This window comes from Zalophus californianus, chromosome 6 (genome assembly GCF_009762305.2).
Source record: "Zalophus californianus isolate mZalCal1 chromosome 6, mZalCal1.pri.v2, whole genome shotgun sequence".
In the NCBI taxonomy this organism is placed as follows: domain Eukaryota; kingdom Metazoa; phylum Chordata; class Mammalia; order Carnivora; family Otariidae; genus Zalophus; species Zalophus californianus.
The window spans coordinates 96,276,182-96,288,556 of NC_045600.1; the positions used below are offsets into that span (position 1 = coordinate 96,276,182).

Genomic DNA, 12,375 nt, shown 5'->3' on the forward strand with positions numbered 1-12,375 from the left:
TCCACCTGGCACCCTCACAAGACCTACTCTCTGGGATCCTCAAGGGCAGGGGTTCTCAGTCCCGACTGCCCATCAATATCCACACCTGGACCCTGTTCTACATGTAATGACTTAGAGTCAGGGTAAGAGAGAAGTGAGAAGGACAACAGTGGTGGAGTCAGGCTTAGTGAACTTTACATGATGAAGAGAATGTTTAACTCAAAAAAACGCAGGCCAGGGAGATTCAGTGACTTGTCTAATGCAGGGTTTTTTCAGCCTCGGCACCATTAACATTTTGGGCAGGGTAATCCTTTGTCATGAGGGGCCATCCGGCACCTCTAACCACGAAATGCCAGTAGTAACTCCTCAGTTGGGACAACCAAAACTGTCTCCAGACATTGCTAAATGTCCCCAGGGGCGGAGGGGGTCAAAATCAGCCCCAACTGAGAACCGCTGGTGCGGTATTACATAGTTAATTATCAGCAATATTAGAGACTAAAAGCCAGCCTACTAAGTCACAGCTACGTGGGCTCCCCCACATTCAAGCAGGAGCTCCAGAACACAGGGGTGAGTCACTCCCTGAGGAAGCATCACAACCCACTCCATGGCTTTCTGTGCCGAAGCAAAGCGGGGCAATGGACACTTGACCTTGCCCCTGACAATGGAAGCCCAGTTAGGAACAGCCAGGAGCTTGTTTGGCCACATTTGGTCTCCAGTATCTAACTAGAATAATACCTGATCTTTTCAAGGGCTGCTAGACCTTTTTACCCATTCTTTGGGTCACTCCCTTGCAATGGTAAGATTCATTATGAAAATCAATCACGCTCTGTAAGAAACAAAGAAATCCTGACCACCACCATAGATTATATTTTACAATTCTTGGGTATCTCAAACGAACATTTAAGTCGTGACCTATTTCTATGTCTTATCCCCCCCATCTTAGGGCTAGTATAACAAGAATAAAAATACCTTATCATAGGTTTAGTTGTTGACTGAGACCCTGTCTTTGTTTTTAATGATATGAATATACAGGAGATAAGTAAGCAGTCATACCCAGATAAGACTTGACCAGCCACCCATGTGGTGGCATCAGGGTAGGATAGATGAACTGCAGTTAATAAGAATGAACAGATTTTTCAGTCTCTTGGCAACTGATTTTATTATTATGCTTTGACCTGGCTTTATATGAATTAATCAACAAACCTATGAAAAAACAAGATTAGTGGCTCTGAAATACAGTAGTCTAGTGACACAGGAAGCATGTTCATTTTCAAGGCTGCTTTCTTAAATAAGCATGAATAATTTTAAGATAATAATAAAATAACTCAGCATTTTATAAGAACACATCTCTTCAGGGCAAGTCACCTATATCTATGCAATTTATTTATCCTTCCCATATATCTTCCATATTTGTTGTACCACAGTGCAAGGTGATGAGGAGTTTCATAGGAGTAGGCCACAAAGCAAGCAGGCTGTCAATAAGACAATACTTGGTTGTTGGGGAATTACTCTCAGTAAGTGCACTATAATCAAAGCATCTTACAATAAATACCTAAAAGGAACAGAAATATTAACAAGACCTCAAAAGGAATAAAAACACATTGAATAGCAGGCTTTCTGGCATCGTCACAGGGAATACAACCAAATGGTGGCTTTTGACAGTCATGAGGCTCTCTGAGAAAAGTCAAGGGTGTGTCATGAGAGTGGCTTTGCCTGCCGCTGGATCTGGAGACTGGAAGGAGAGTGTGATAAGGGAGTGATCATAGGATGGTGACAACAGAAGCGATTTAGGGTGGGAATTGCTGAATCACTATCTTGTACACCTGAAACTATATATGTTAACTATACTGGAATTTTTTTAAAAAAAGTGATTAAGGGTCAACATAATCTTATAGGAGGACATTATGCACAGACCAACCACTGTGCCTGGAGTTCCAGTCCCGACTCTGCCACTAACTCTATGATCTGACAAAGTGACTTAAAGTCTCTGGATGTGAATTTCCTAACTATACCCAATGTGGGGCTCAAACCTACAACCCCAAGATCACCAGTCGTATGCTCCACAGACTGAGCCAGGCAGGCGCCCCCTCTCTGTCCTTAAGATAGACACATGTGCAGTCACCAAAATAAGCCATAGCTCAGTCATTCTTTGGACATTATCATGGTCAATTCACTTCCCATTCATAAATGGGTTTACCAGACTAGAGTTGCCAGATTAAATACAAGATACCTAGTTACATTTGCATTTCACATAAACAACAAATAGTTTCCTAGTATAAGTATTTATGGAACATACTTCTAGTAAGAAGTTATTCATTGTTTATCCAAAGTGCAAATTTCTTTTTTTTTTCACTTGCTAAATCTAGCACCCTATCTCCAACCCCACATTAAAAGTTCGATTTTAAGAATCAGAAGTCTGATTCCATACATGTGGGTAGTTCTAAAGTGGCTGGGGCACTAAAAGGAAGGCCTTCTCAAGAGTAACATATACAGAGGCAATAAACAAAAAAACAAATGGAAAAATAACTGTCAACCTTCCTCTTGAGTAAGCAAGGCATCAAATTTTAGTTAACAGTAAATAAAATGTGAGTGTTAGTAGACCTCACTCATACAAAACAAAGAACGTGGTGTGCCCTCCCTGCTGCCTGAGCAGACAGGAGGCCAAATGAGCTGGATGCTCCCTGCTCCCCATCTCACCCTCCGGACATAACATTAATTACAAACCCTTTATCTCTTCCTCCAACTCAGGGGAGGCTCATGTCTGCTCCCAAGGTAATCAGCTTAAGGGAAACCAGATCATAAACTTAAACTTCCTGACCAAGAAATGGGGGGATAAATGTGGTTCTAGCAAAAACTGCACAAGACATAAAAAGCAAAAGCTGTGAAAGGGAAAAATTACTCTCTTCGGAAGGCACCCTTGTTTTGATAATGGCAACACAATCTTGCTTCTTTGGGCTCACACTATTTTTTCTTAATTTTAGCTTTACTGAGGTATAACTGACATATAAAATTGCAAGGTATTGAAAGTATACTCCGTGATAATTTGAAGGACATTTGCATTATGAAAGGATTCCTCCCATCTAGTTAGTTAGGGGCTCAGACTTTAAATATGCAAGCTCTGTTTTGTTTTTCAGGAGGTTTCAAATGTATAATTCATTGGGGAAAATATATATTTGTATATATCCCCTAGATATGTAAAAATAATCCGTTTCCATATTTTGCAGTGAAGATTCAGATAGGGCACATTCCAAGATAAGTTTAAATAATAATGGAAGGTAGGTTCAATTTTTAAATAACTTATAAGATCAATAACCATACTTTCTAGGCTGATTAATTCAATTCTTGCTGAGAAAGGGCAGCAGGAAATCCTACTCGACTGTAGCCAATACTGCTCTATCAGAAGCAGCAGAATAAGGTGGACTAAAACAAGATATTTACAGCTGTTGGCTAGGAAAAATGAAAGGTATGGACTAGAAGTTTCCAATGATAAAAATAAATCCAGGTTTATTCATTAACTTATTGGTACATTCCATAACTTATTGGTACATTATATCGAACATTCCTTTTATCCAAGATACCTTGCACCCTAAGACTCAGAAAGTGAGCTAAAGTCATGCTCTGTCTCCAGGATATTATAATCTAGCCATAAGACACAGAAGACAACATATACATAAACAGTTGACAGTCTAAAGTAGCTATGTAATTAAATGCCAAAATGCGTGTCGGGAGTGAAACTTCAGTTAGAAGCCCGAGAAAGATTAATTCACTGTAGTGCAAAATATTCATCAAGAAAGGAATTTCTATTTTCTTGAATTTGAATTCAGCACAAGAAGGGGTGTCACCGGAGGCAGGAGCCACATGTCCGCATGCAGTCTGCCCAGGCCACAGTGGAGAGGGCCCCCCACTGCCATTGTGGGAAGAACCCAAAGCCTTTCCCTTTCCAAGGAGGCTAAAACCATTGTCTTGGGGGCATAAGAGGATAGAACAGGACAGACATAGGAAATGTAACTATAGACACTGCTTCTCTTAGAAGTGTGAAGGAACAGAGAAAAAGCAACAGTAGAATGATCCTCATTTCTCAGTCCCTCCCTTTGCATTCTTTCAACACATATTTTTTAGAGCTTACTACTTGCCAGAAACCATTCTAGGCACTATGCACACTATAGTGAACAAGACAAATTCCCGACCTTCATGAAGGCTATTCTACCAGTGGGAGACAATAGTTGTGTGTGTGTGTGTGTGTGTGTGTGTGTGTGTGAGAGAGAGAGAGAGAGAGAGAAAGAGAGAGAGTGTGTGTGAGAGACAGTGTGTGTATGTAACAACAGTTACTGCTATAGATACTCTAAAGAAAAGAAAAATAAGACAAGGTTAGGGGGCAAAAAATGATGGGTGGGGTGAGGGATGCTATTTTAGATGGGACGGTTCAAGAAAGCCTCTCTAAAGTGACTTTTGACTTGGATAAAATGAGTGAGAAAGCCATGCAGAGGAAAGAGCAAATGCAAAGGTCTTAAGGTGTGGGTGAAATGGAGTAGGCAAGGGGAGAACAATGTAAGACAAAGCCATACACCACATAAGGGGCTTATAAGCCACAGTGAGGACTTTGCTTTTCTTCTGAGATAAAAAGCTACCGGAGGTTGTGAACAGAGAGGTGAGTGGCATAATGACCTCTGGCTGCTGTGTGGACAACAGACTGTAGAGTGGTGAGGGTAGAAGCAGGATGGCCCTGTAGGGGGCATTTGCAGTAATTTCTGCAGTGATAGAAATGACAGGATCTTGGCAGAAGCAGTGGAAATGGTGAGAGATGGTTTTTATCTTATATTTATTATATTTTCTCAAAGTAGAACCAATGAGATTTGCTAAAGAATTAGATGTGGGAATAAGAAAAAGAAAAGAATCAGGGGTCACTCCAGAGTGTTTAGTCTGAGAATCTAAAGAGTAAAATTGCTATTAACTGAGATGTAAAAGACTAAGTGAAAAGCAGATTTGGAAGGGAGAAATCAAGAGTCTGGTTCCTAGAGATTAATGCCTACTTCAAAACCCTTACATCTGCTCTAAAACCAAAGCAAAAGAAATTGAGAAACTGATCTTAAATTTCATATGAAAATTCAAGAGACCCAGAATAGCCAGAACAATTTCAAAAAAAGAAGAGCAAAATGGGAGGACTCACACTTCCCATGCTCAAATCCTACTACATAACTACAATAATAAAGACTATGATACTAGCATAAGGATAGACAAATAGATTAATGGAGTAGAATTAAGGGTCTAGAAATAAATCCTCACAAGTTCAGGGAGAAAGGGAGAAAGAGAGAGAAAGAAAGAAAGAAGAAAGGAGGAAAAGAAGGAAGAAAGGCAGGAAGGCAGAAAGGCAGAAAGGCTGAGACAGCTAAATGAGTTGGCTTCAGGCATGAAAATAAAATAAATACATGATTTAAATAAAAAGAAAGAAGAAAGTAGGAATGAAAACCAACATAAAATACAGGGGGGAAAATGATCTTCAGTCAGGTTCTTTCAGTATTTTATTAACCTTTCTTATCTCTAACCATCTGTAGAACCTGTTTTCCAGATTGTTTTGCCCCTAAATCAAGTTTTTAAGAAGGCAAAAAAAAAGGGGGGGAGGGGATAGGAACAACGACCAGCAATAAATTAAATTAGCAATAATTACAGAAAACTCATAGGGCGTAACACTACTCCCCCCTCCCAACATCTGAGTGAAGAGCCAACCATAAAGCCAGAATCCATGGAGTAAGGAAAAACAGCTGTTAGCCCACAGAGTTAAAGAAGAGGACCCTGTGGCAGAACATTCTGGAGCCATGTGGCCCAGGTGGACAGCAGGAGCCAAAAGGCTGGGAAGATGGAGTCAAGGGCTCACAAGATTTCCTTCATTTCAGGCCTGACTTTGCTTAACTGGTGATCTACTGGGACAAAGACAAGGATTTGGCAATAGTTACCAAACCTGTCTCCACATCAGCCCTACCACCAGTAAAGATCCAGGGGCCTGGTTGCCAGGTTGGGCTTCCTGTCTAACTGACAGGATAAGGAAGAACCCTCTCCCTCCCAGCCAGTTTGCTGTCCAGACCCCTATCAACAAGGGTGTAAAGACGTTAAATAAACTGAAAACAGCAGGAGGGAGAAAAGAACTATGCGGCAGTGCAGGAGGTCTGGAACCTTCCTCCTCTCCTGCCAGTGAAGTTTCTTTCTCCACCCCACCCCCCACCCCCGACGGGAACCCAAGCACCTGGATGCCCCTCCGGAGGTGACCTCAGCCCGGTCCCAAACCTGGAACCGCAACTAACCAGCACCTCGCCCATGCTGCCCCCCCGACCCCCGGCGCCTGTCCCCGTAGGGTCTGTGCTGAGGGCCTGGGAGAGGCAAAGCAACTTTTCCGGCGGGCTCAGAAGCGCCGAAGCTGGGCGAGGAATCGCAGGCGACATCGCCTAACCCCAGGGTCAGTCCTGCCACTCGCCCGCTAGGGTGCTCGACTGTCCGGTTGAAGCGGAATCCCGGGCGCTGGGGGTCGGGCGGCGCCGCCCACACCTCCCGCAGCTGCGGGGCTCACCTGGCTGGACCTCGCTGGGCCCGCGCCGCTCTGCCTGCGTGCGCGCCGCGTCCACCCGTTGCCGGCCCTTTTTGGGTCCTTGGCGGGTATTTTCCGTCTGGCCCCACATCACTTCCCGTAAAGGAGAGCGAGGTGGGGGCGGGACCTCCTCTCTACCCTCCACCTCCCGCTTCCTCCTGTCACCTCAGGGAGCACCCCCGCCCGACTCCGCGAGGGCGCTTTGTGGGCGCCTCCTCGCGCGCCGCTCCCAGTCTCGCCGCACTTGCCGCGGGGTCCTCTTGTGAGCCACGAAAAGGCTCCCGCACGCTTCATTTGGCCTATATCAGGTGTCCGCTGGCCTTTCCTGGAAAGTGTGAAACCTTAGTGAGTTGTTTTCGTCTTGAGACACAGACGTGACATTTACAAACTTCTCCAGGATCCAAGAGCTGCGAGGTGTGGTTTGGTGACTCTCATCAAATCTTCTCCCCCAAAAGCCAGGTTCTATAGGTATTTTTCAGGGCATCAGATCGTGTCTCCACTGTAGTAGCCAGAGTGCTGAGCAGCTGCAAAGTCGGCCCCACCCAGGGTTCCTGAGGCCCAGTATGCTCCTGCTGCGGGTACTCCCTGGTCCAGCTCCCTAGGGGCCGGAACCGCGCCAAGCGTCCGGCTCTGCCACTGTCCATTACGCCTCGCCAGCTCCTCACTCGGATCCGCCTGGGCCTGGCCTTCCTGGGGCAAGGGAAAGCTCTGGTATTCTTGGAAATGACAGGAGGGAGAAAAAGTAAAATTCTGGCAGGAAAAAATGTATTTCTGAGAGGAAATGACGAACGGGGTCCCTGCTCATACAATGCAGTTCGGATTCGAAAATTAAATTTCTAAAAGAGAGCAATTCGTTAAAAAAAAAAAAAAAAGCAAAATGCAAAATGCGGCACAATATAAAGAACAGCCGCTGTAAGGAGAAACCTGCGAGCCTTTGCTGCCCCCCAGCGGTTTCCTTCTCTCAGCGCGGACCGGCACGTATGCGCCAGCTTGGATCTGCAGCTGTGAAAGTGGTTCAGGCCACCAGGTTACCGCTCAGAGGCAGCCAAATTTCTCCTCCAGTGTCCTCGGGGTATGGACAGTGGCCTTTGGGCTTGCTTCTGCGGGCTCCCAGGCGAAGCACGTCTGAACCAAATAATTTCACATCTAAGCAGAACAAAAATTATTGAAAACCCTAATCCAGTTTCTCTTACCTAATCTGTTCCATCTCACTGATCTGTGTCTACTTCCACCACAAATTCCAGCTGTCCCAACCCCATCATACTTCCAGTCTGCAGCTACTCACAGTTTACACTACAATACAATTAGCTTCTCAAATGTGTCCAATTTACAAAATCGCATATAGGATAAACCATATGAAATTGTGAAATGTTGAATATGCATCCAATCTAATGTTTATAGGGAAATATAACAGAGTAATCTCAGAGTTAGAGATAACAGATTTCATCAGGGTGATAGTGTCAAGGGATGTTCCTCAGCTGAGAAAGGCCATCAGACTGTTGTTGGTGGAGGCTGACAGGAAAAGTAGCCCCATGCTCATGTGTAAAGGAACAGTCCTAGGAGTTACTGACCAGCTAATAATTGGGGGCCAACAATGCAGCAAATGCTAATGGCTGATAAGACACTAGGAGAATCTTCCCCTTCAATCCACCCCACTCCTGCAGCCAAGCAGGGCTGTAGCCAGGAGCTTACCAAGCAGATCAAAAAACAGACAATGGTAACGTGGCCCATTCATTATCCTTTCATTCATTGAATGAGTCCAATTTATGTACTAGAGATGGAATAGTGAACAAGATAAATTGGTCCCTACCCTCAGTAGCTTGACAGGCCAACAAGTAAGCAGTTAATTCCAATGTGGTGAGATGAGATCCTCAATTAGGGAAGTAAGAGTATTATTGGAACACAAATAAGTGACACCAAGTCAAGACTTCCCAGAGAGAGTGATGTATAAACTAAGAAGGATGAATAAGGTAGGAGAATGAGGGAGAAGAGAATTCTAAGAAAAGAGAGCATGGGGCACCTGGGTGGCTCAGTCCTTAAGCGGTCTGCCTTTGGCTCAGGTCATGATCCCAGGGTCCTGGGATCGAGCCCCACACTGAGCCCCACATCGGGCTCCCTACTCAGCGGGAAGCCTGCTTCTCCCTCTCCCACTCCCCCTGCTTGTGTTCCCTCTCTCGCTCTCTGTCAAATAAATAAATAAAATCTTAAAAAAAAAAAGAAAGAAAAGAGAGCAGAGGAGAGACCTGGAGCCAAAAGAGAGCATCAGATATTAGAGCAACTGAAAGAAGCTGAAAAACTGAGTAGAGAAGAGATCGGAGGAACAGCAGAGGCTAGATTTTGAAGAACCCTGGAATGATTATATAATTTATTGACCATTTATTATGAATTAGCAAATATGCTAAGAAGTTTGCATGTGTCCCCTCATATACTTCTCACAACTGCCCTCTGAAATAAGTACTATTCCTGTCTGTGTATTACAGATAAGAAAACTGAGCTGTAAAGCAGTGAAGTAACCTGACCACGATCATACAGCTGAAAGTGGCATAGGCAGGACTAGAACTGATAACTCATTTTCTAAATGGCTATTAAGGTTAAGAATGGGTTTCAGAGACCAATTAGCATGCTGAAATCCAAGTAAGGAATAACAGTAATCTGGTTTAAGACCATGTCCATGAAGATGAAGATGAATAAACAGATTTGAGATATTTAGGAGAGTAAATCAAGAAGATGTGATTGTCGGTGGTGAGGGAGAGGGAGAATCCATGAAAATGCCTGTTTCTGGTTTGGGTAACTAGGAACCATTGAGCATAAGGAAGAGAACTCTATTGCAAGAGGGTAAAATAGGCCATAATGAACAAGTTTAGGACATTTTAACTTTGACACATCAGCACTGGGAGAACATACAAGTGAAACTGTTCAGTATGCAATTGAATAGGTTGATCTGAAGCACAGAAGACATGGATGGAAGCTATTGCCCAAGGGGTACTCAAAGACATGAAAGTCAATGAGCTAGTCTAGAAAATGTACTAAGAGGGCAAAGAGGGGGCTTGGTACAAAACCCAAAGGATCACTCAGTTAATGAAGTCTGAGAAAAGAGAAAAGGAGGAAGAAGTAGGAGGAAAACAAAGAGAAAAAGTTACTACAGAAACTAAATATGTTGAATATATCTTGTATACCAATTCAAAATCCTCTCTACATCATTTCTTACCCTAGTCACAGAACTGACCACAGTATACCCTGGCTTCCCATCCTGGGGCTTTTCTGACACTGCAGGCTGCTGCTTGAAACATGTACAGTCCCAGGTCCAGGATCACTAATAGGGTGGAAATTGGAGGTATCAGTAAGAACTCATGATTTTTAATACATAGAACTAGATAGAAATCGAATTATATATATTGATATGCATGTATGTATGTACTTTCCAGCACTGTCTGCTAAGAGGTCCTAAAAGCAATTATATCACAGTAGCTATAAATACATTTAACACCCAGATTTTGATTTCTAAATACCCTTCTATAATAAAAGCAACAGGCACATGATTATATCTAAAATAGCTACAAAAAAACAAATAGAGCTAATAAATAAGCAAAGATCAGGATACAGGATCGGTTGTATTTCTACACATTGGCAATGAGCAATCTGAAAAGGAAATTAAGGAAAAAAAACCCTATTTGAAATAGCATCAAAAAGAAAAAAATACTTAGGAATCAATTTAACCAAGGAGATGCAGGGCTTATACACTGAAAAGTACAAAACACTACTGAAAGAAATTAAAGAAGACTTAATAAATGAAAAGACATTCCATGTTCATCTTTACATAATATTATAAAGACAGCAATACGTCCCAAAGTAATCTACAGATTCAACACAATCCTTATCAAAATCAACATACCAACACTTTTTGCAGGAGTGAAAAAGTTGATCCCAAAATTCATATGTAATTGCAAAGCACCTTGAATAGCCAAAACAATCTTGAAAAAAAAAAACAAGTTTGATGGACTCACTTCCTGATTTCAAAAGTTAATACAAAGCTGCAGTAATCAAAACAGTGTGGTATTGACATAAGAATAAACATATATTTGAAAAGAATGGACATGAGAGTCCAGAAATGAACTCATAAATCTGTGGTCAATTGATTTTCAACAAGAATGCCAAAACTATTCAATGAGGCAAGAACAGTCTCTTCAATAAATAGTGCTGGGAGAACTGGTTATTCACATGCAAAAGAATAAAGTTGGACCCTTATCTCACACCATATATAAAAATTAACTGAAAACAGTTCAAAGACCAAAATTATAACAGCTAAAACTATAAGACCTATAGAAGAAAACAGGCACAAATCTTCACTACCTTGGATTTGGCAATGGTTTCTCAGATTTGATACCAAAAGTATAAAAATGATTAGGTTAATTATACTTTATCAAAATTTTAAGATCTTGTTTATCAAAGGACACAATTAAGAGAGTGAAAACACAACACACAGAATGAGAGAAAGTATCTGCAAATTATATATCTGATAAGAATATAGTATCAGAATATAACTGAGTTCTTACAATTAAAAAAACAGCTCAGTTAAAAAGAGGGCAAAGGACTTGAATAGATATTTCCCCAAAGAAGATATAAAAATGGTCAGTAAGCACATGAAAAGATGTTTAATGTCATTAGTCATTAGGGAAATGCAAATCAAAACCATAATTACTCTTTCACATCTATTAGGTTGGCCATAACTTTTTTCAAAAACAAAAGAAAAATTACAACTGTTAAGTGAGGATATGGAGAAATTGAAACCCTATACATTGCTGGTGGAAATGTAAAATGATGTAGTCACTTTGGAAAGCAGTTTAGCAGTCCTTCAAAATGTTAAGCAGAATAACCATATGATCCAACAAGTCCAGTGTGATCTTGGATCAGTTCCCAGACTGGAAAAAAAAAATTGTCTATTGATCTAAAGGACATTGATAGGACTTGGTAGAATTTGGATAAAATCTGAGATTAGATAATATTATATCAATCTTAATTTCCTGATCTTGATCATTATATTGTAATTACGAAAGACAATATCCTTGTTTTTAGGAATTACACACTGAAATATATAGTAGTAAAAGGGCATCATGTGGGCAACTTACTCTCAAAGGGTTTAGAAAAACAATAATGTGGTATGTTCAAGTGTAAATACACATATATGGAGAGAGATTAAAGCAAATGTAGTAAAATGTTGACATTTGTGGAATTGGGGTAAAAAGAGTACAAAACTTTTTGTACTCTTTTTGCACCTTTTCTCCAAGTGTGAAATTATTTCACAATAGTTAAAAAAAAAACAAACTTTTGAAAGTCTCTTTAGGAAATCCATTGGATCAAGTCTAGTGGCCCACTTAAAAATCTATCATTTTCTTGGCTTTATATCTCACTTTTTTACTCCCACTATCTGCTCTCCTGATCTTAGAGTTAGAATGGATTTGTGATGAGACTGGAAAAACCACCACCTGATTGTTACATGGAATGGAAGGCCCTGATGATATTCCTTTCACTGAAGCACTGGTGAGGAGGCCACTGACATCTTCGAAAAGCTCAATGGTGGTTGACCTTTATAGGCTGAGATTGACAGTTGAAGATGCTGCTGTAACAGGTCTCCCTAGCATCAGCTAGAAATAAAAGAATCCCCACTCATTAAAGCTACAGGCATTCCATGTCCCCACTTGTCCCAGGCCTTGCTAAAGCCTACAGGTAAGTGCACTCCACACACAGGGTGCCTCGGATCACCTGGCTCTAGTGGCCAGAGGGGCTAGCTCTGGTGGCCAAAAGGGCTTGTGTTCCTGGGC

The 12,375-nt window shown here is 41.8% G+C and overlaps 1 protein-coding gene across 1 annotated transcript in view; it reads right to left on the reverse strand.

Moving 5' to 3' along the window:
- RAB27A (RAB27A, member RAS oncogene family) overlaps positions 1-7,675 on the reverse strand; it is a 79,439-nt gene extending 71,764 nt beyond the window's left edge. The window contains exon 1 of the mRNA XM_027571035.1: positions 6,539-7,675. The gene's annotated coding sequence lies outside the window, so the exon portion shown is untranslated. The remainder of the gene's footprint in view (positions 1-6,538) is intronic.
- Between the last annotated feature and the right edge of the window lie 4,700 nt (positions 7,676-12,375).